This window comes from Saccopteryx leptura, chromosome 5, assembly GCF_036850995.1.
Source record: "Saccopteryx leptura isolate mSacLep1 chromosome 5, mSacLep1_pri_phased_curated, whole genome shotgun sequence".
NCBI lineage: Eukaryota > Metazoa > Chordata > Mammalia > Chiroptera > Emballonuridae > Saccopteryx > Saccopteryx leptura.
The window spans coordinates 171,675,118-171,681,134 of NC_089507.1; the positions used below are offsets into that span (position 1 = coordinate 171,675,118).

At 54.2% G+C, this 6,017-nt stretch overlaps 1 non-coding gene across 1 annotated transcript; it reads left to right on the forward strand.

Moving 5' to 3' along the window:
* Positions 1–2,497: 2,497 nt before the first annotated feature.
* On the forward strand, positions 2,498–2,573 carry TRNAA-CGC (transfer RNA alanine (anticodon CGC)). The gene has a single exon. It is a non-coding gene; the product is annotated as a tRNA-Ala (tRNA).
* The last annotated feature ends 3,444 nt before the right edge of the window (positions 2,574–6,017 follow it).

The following is a 6,017-nucleotide window of genomic DNA, read 5'->3' on the forward strand; positions in this document are numbered from 1 at the left end:
TATTGCAGAACCAGTTTGACTTTTGCTTGTGTTGGTAAAGGTGGGTCACCTGCTGGGGTCAGAAAACCCTTCACTGTGGATCCAGAGAGTGACATTGTGCCAGAGTGGCCTTTGAGGAATGGGTGTGGGGGAGGAGCCAAGGGCCCCACAGACATCACTGAGCAAAGGGCGTGTGAGTTCTAGAAATGCAACACCCATCACTGCTCATCCTCATGACCCTGACCTTCACCTTCTCATTCACCAGCCTCACCCAGAACCTGCTGCTTAGTTTCTCCCAAGGGCAGTGGAAGAAAACCATGACGCCTCGTTGGAGAACCAGAGGCTGCTGGAGCACCCACCCCTGTGGGTGTGGAATGTGGCTAATGGCCTGGGTGTGGGGACACATCCAAGCAAGGTTGGAAAATGGCAGAAGCAGTGGTCACACCCAAGAGCCCACAGCCCCATTAGGTCCCTTCTTTCATGTACACCTGGGGAGAGTGTGCTCCCCTCCTGGACCTGTTCTCAGCTGACTTGATAAATATGCACATACTGATGGAGCTTCAACTTGCAGTCTTGGCAGCCCAGTGGGCTATGAGGGAATCTCTGTCCCACACTCCCTCTGGATGACAACTGGGCACTATGAGCCCCAGGGCAAGACCCTGCAGAAGGACCCCCTTGCCCTTTGTTAGAAACAAAATAAAATGCCCCTGGGGTCCAGAAGCCCCTGGGATGACATTGACACAGGAGGAGGCAAAGGTGGCAGCTGGTAACCCACAGGGTCAGGTCGGCACCCCCTCCTGCTCTTCCCTGGCTCCCAGGACCAGAGACCCAGAGTCTAGCACCTCTGTGTGCCAAGGGCCTTAGAGACAGAAGTGGGAATGGTGGATGTGTGGTGGTTTATGGAGTTTGTAGGCAGGCGGAGTGTCTGGCTTTGAAGGTGCCAGTTGTCTGGGGCATGCGCCCTCACTCAGCACTGTGCCAGGCACCAGGCACAGAGCAGCAATTAATTCACACAGATCTGCTCTCCCGGAGCTTGTACACTAGTGGGAGCGATGAAGAGCTAACAAACAGATAAATAAAGAATGGTGGTTGTGCAGTGATCTTTTAAGGGGAAGTGGAGGGTGCTATGGGAGGGATAATAGGAGTGACTAACATCAACTCTGGGGGGAAGGAGCTGTCAGGCCTGTGTGAGAAAGTGACAAGCTGAGACCGAGAATGAGTGTGCAGCAGCCAGGTGTCGCGTGTGCAGGTGCGTGTGCAGGTGTGTGTGCAGGTGTGTGCACCTGCATGCACACGAGTGATTATGGGAATGCACAACGGAGGGGTGTTGCAGGCAGAGGAGAGAAAACAGCTGGTGCTGCTGCTCCCTTGGCTGACAGAGAGAAGCCAGTGTGGCTGAAGGGCAGCCACCGAGGGCTGGAATGCGCCTAGAGAACATGCGAGGGCCAGGCGGGCGGCCTGGAAAGTCCCGTCAAGGATTTCTGCCTTTCTCCTAAGATCACGAGAAGCAGAGGACAGGTGTGGTCAGAGTTGCATTTAAAAAAATTTTTTTTACAAAATTCCTGGGCTGGTCGTGGACGACAGCCTGGGCGGAGGCGGCCCCGAGGCCGGTCGTGGACGACAGCCTGGACGGAGGCGGCCCCGAGGCCGGTCGTGGACGACAGCCTGGACGGAGGGGCCCCGAGGCCGGTCGTGGACGACAGCCTGGACGGAGGGGCCCCGAGGCCGGTCGTGGACGACAGCCTGGACGGAGGGGCCGCGAGGCCGGTCGTGGACGACAGCCTGGACGGAGGCGGCCCCGAGGCTGGTTGAGAGGACAGGACATGGGGTGTCTGGTGAAAGAAGATGGCGACTTAGAGAGGACAATGGCTAGAATCACTTACCTGTATGCACCTCTGTTACCTACACTGGGGTTTATTTGGGGGGATAAATGAAATTACACATGCCAACAGCACCAGAACGAGGTCAAAGTGAATGCTCAGTTAGCTTCTGTTACCTCCCTCACGGGAAGCACCTGGTATCCATCAAAAACAGCCTCCCAGGGGCGCCAAGCTCTAGGTTAGCAGGAGCTGATGCTAAGACAGCACGTGAACTGGTTTTTCGGGGCCCCCTTCAGCATCAGAACTTGAACTTGGAGGGTGCTGGGCTTCTTAAGACAGAAAATCTCAGTGGATATTCGTCCCTCTTTCACTTCACCTCCCAAACTCTAGCCACATGCGGCACACAAGCAGGGGGACGTCGGTTCCTTGGGTCTTAGGCCAGTGGTCGACAAACTCACTAGTCAACAGAGCCAAATATCAATAGTACAACGGTTGAAATTTCTTTTGAGAGCCAAAATTTTTAAACTTAAACTATAGGTAGGTACATTGTTATTAACTTAATTAGGGTACTCCTAAGCTGGCCTTTGCTAAAAACTCAAGGGGCCAAAGAGCCGCATGTGGCTCGTGAGCCATGGTTTGCTGACCACTGCGAGGGTCTCAGGGCTTTAGGAAGTGCTCAGAGCTCATAGAAACCAGTGGCCCTGGCCGGTTGGCTCAGCGGTAGAGCGTCGGCCTCGCGTGCGGAGGACCCGGGTTCGATTCCCGGCCATGGCACATAGGAGAAGCGCCCATTTGCTTCTCCACCCCCCCTCCTTCCTCTCTGTCTCTCTCTTCCCCTCCCGCAGCCAAGGCTCCATTGGAGCAAAGATGGCCCGGGCGCTGGGAATGGCTCCTTGGCCTCTGCCCCAAGCGCTAGAGTGGCTCTGGTCGCGGCAGAGCGACACCCCGGAGGAGCAGAGCATCGCCCCCTGGTGGGCAGAGCGTCCGCCCCTGGTGGGCGTGCCGGGTGGATCCCGGTCAGGCGCATGCGGGAGTCTGTCTGACTGTCTCTCCCCGTTTCCAGCTTCAGAAAAATACAAAAAAAAAAAAAAAAAAAAAAGAAAAGAAACCAGTGAATTTTACCTGCAGGCCTCTTCAGCAGGTGAGGGAGCTTTCATCCCCTGGAAACTTCAGGGACATGAATGAGCTCAGAGAAGCCAGATAACAAGGAGGGGACGTTAAGCCAGACAAATAAATGAAAGATGGACCTCTAAGACCGAGAGGCAGGAGAAAACCCAGGGATGACTGAAGAGAGCAGCCCACCTGGAATGGTGCAAGTGGATGAGCATGGGAACAGACCAAAGTGAGGGGGAGAGACCGGGACTCCAGGCTGAGGTCGCAGTCCGTGTGGAAGGCAGTGGGGTGGCAAGGTCTCAGCAAGGTAACAACAGTGACCTTTTAGAATAATGATGGGTCTGACCTGTGGTGGCGCAGTGGATAAAGCGTCGACCTTGAAATGCTGAGGTCACCGGTTCAAAACCCTAGGCTTGCCTGGTCAGGGCACATATGGGAGTTGATGCTTCCAGCTCCTCCCCCTTCTCTCTCTCTGTCTCTCCTCTCTCTCTCTCTCTCTGTCTCTCCTCTCTAAAATGAATAAATAAAAATAAATAAATAAATAAAAATCATCACTGGCAGTGTCACTCTGTAGTAACCAAGGAGATTGGAGATTCTCATTATATAAAAAAAAAAAAGAATAATGATGGGTGGCAGAAGATTGGAATGCAGAGACCGTGCAGGCTGCCCTGGCCATCCAGATGGAGCACAGTGAAGTCCCGACCTGTGGGCAGTGGCAGCAGGCCTGCCGACGAGGGACAGAAGCAAAGGGATTGGATGAGTGCCAGATCCCAGGGCAGTTCCTGTATGCGCAGGGTATGTATTGACCATTCACCCAGTGTCTGGGTCCCTGCCCTTGTGGAACTTACTCTAATTGATACTTAAGGGCATAAGTAAGAGTCTGGTGGGAAAAGAGAAGAGGGGTCCTGACGTGGAGAACACAACAATTTTACAGAAGCTGGAAGGGGTATAGCAGGCAGAGGCACTGACATGAGCCAAGCCCAAGAGCAGGGCCCAGCAACAGCGAGTGTGTGGGAACCTGCACGGTCAAGGGGGGATGGACCTAAATCCCTGGAACGGCGGGATGGAAAGGAGGCTGGGCAGGAGGCTGGAAGTGTGGAGAGCACAGTACCTGCTTTCACGTTTGTGTTACAGCTGCACCTTTTGAAAGTGAGGAAGACCACCAACAGGGAGCACAGCAAGAGCCGGCCATGACATTGCCCAGGTGACAAGAGGTAAAAGCTGGAGCCTGGGGGTATGGCCAGGAGCTGATGAAGAAGAGAAAACCTGCAGAGGTAGAACCTCCAGAATCTGAATGTAGAGGAAGGAAAGGGGAAATCAAAAATGGCTCAGAAACCTGGGGCTAGAAAAAACAGGGTGTCACTGACCAAGCACAGAGGTCAAATAGAGCAGTGGTCCCCAACCCCCAGGCTGCGGACCGGTACCAGTCCGTGGGCCATTTGGTACCAGTCCGCAGAGAAAGAATAAATAACTTATATTATTTCCGTTTTATTTATATTTAAGTCTGAACGATGTTTTATTTTTAAAAAATGACCAGATTCCCTCTGTTATATCTGTCTAAGACTCACTCTTGACGCTTGTCTCGGTCACATAATACATTTATCGTCCACCCTAAATGCCAGTCCGTGAAAATATTTTCTGACATTAAATCAGTCCATGGCCCAGAAAAGGTTGGGGACCACTGAGGTAGAGGAAAGGGGACTTTGTGATGAGTTTCCATGTAAGATTGGCTGGGACCTCCTGCTCAGAAGCTTGTCTTATTCTTTCCACCCTGGGCCATCCTGGGTAGAGTTTATGCACATGAACAGAAAAGAAAGAGAAAAATAGCTCTAATGCATTTGACCAGGGGCCTCTGTGGCTGACTGGACTAGATTAGATTTGGGGCCTGAAGGTGAGTTGGGAGGGTGTTTTCTACCCAAATGACACATCTTCAGACTTGCCTGATGCTCGTTGCAGCATATCCATTTGCACACCAACCAGCCTCGGTGGGCAGCAGGACAGAACATTGGGACCCCTGCAGGACTGTTTGGTTTCCACCCAGCTGTACTTATTTTATCTATTTACCAAATCCAAGGCCGTGGGTGGCTTTCTTTGTTGCTTATTAATAACTATAATACACAAGCTCCTCAGGGCAGCCGGGGAAGCCAGTCCCAGGACACAAGCTGACATCATCTCTGCCTCTGGCTGTGCGCCAGGCCGTCTGAGACAACCCCCAGAGGAGGAGCTCGCCCTCACCCAGCTCTTCCGTGGGAAGTGAACTCCACTGACTCCCCTTGCCGGGTGTGGGGTGGGGGGCAGGAGAAGACAAGATGGACCATCAGAAGCAAGAGGAGCTCAACCATCACCTCAGAAACTAAGGCCTGGAGGGGGCAGGAAACTGGCTCCAGGTAGTTCAGCAAGTTGAATGCAGAACGGGGACTAGAATGCTGTCTAACCAGCGGCCTCCAGGGGCCAGGAGTCTTTCTACTGTGTTCCCTGACCGTGTAATTGTTGTTATTTTCACCAGAAATGGAGACTGCAGCGTTTGACCTGCGCTTTCTTGCACAGTGTGGCTCTTCCAGCAGGCAGGGAGCCAGAGGGCACAGACCCAACCATTTTGACCTAGATTCTGGGTTTCCCATAGGGTCTCGTTTGCCAGTGGGGTACACTGAGGCAGGCTCTTATGTAGCACATCTCTAGTAATATAGGTGCTCCCCTCCAACACTCGGGTGGGCAGCCTGGGCAAAGGGACATTAGCCCCTCTGTCATCGGATACAGAGACTAGACTCGCCAGAGACACCTGCTACAGCCACGATGCACACAGTGCCCTTGGAAACACGAGGCAGCCTGTTGCCGTCCTGGAGACGTCAAGAGACAGACAGACAGGCAGATACGCAGGCAGGCAGGCAGCAGGTGCGCGAGGGGCAGGGAGCGCGCTGTCCAGCGAGCGGCGTGGCCGCAGGGCGCCCCCTGGAGGGCAGTGGGGAGGGGCCCGCGCCGCGAGCGAGGGGGCTCGGGGAGGAGCCGAGAGCTACCAAACCGACACCGCGGCGGCGCCGGGCAGACGCAGGGCCGGAGGGACACACGGGCGGGCACTCGCCAGGAAAACGGCTCAGGCTCAAGAGC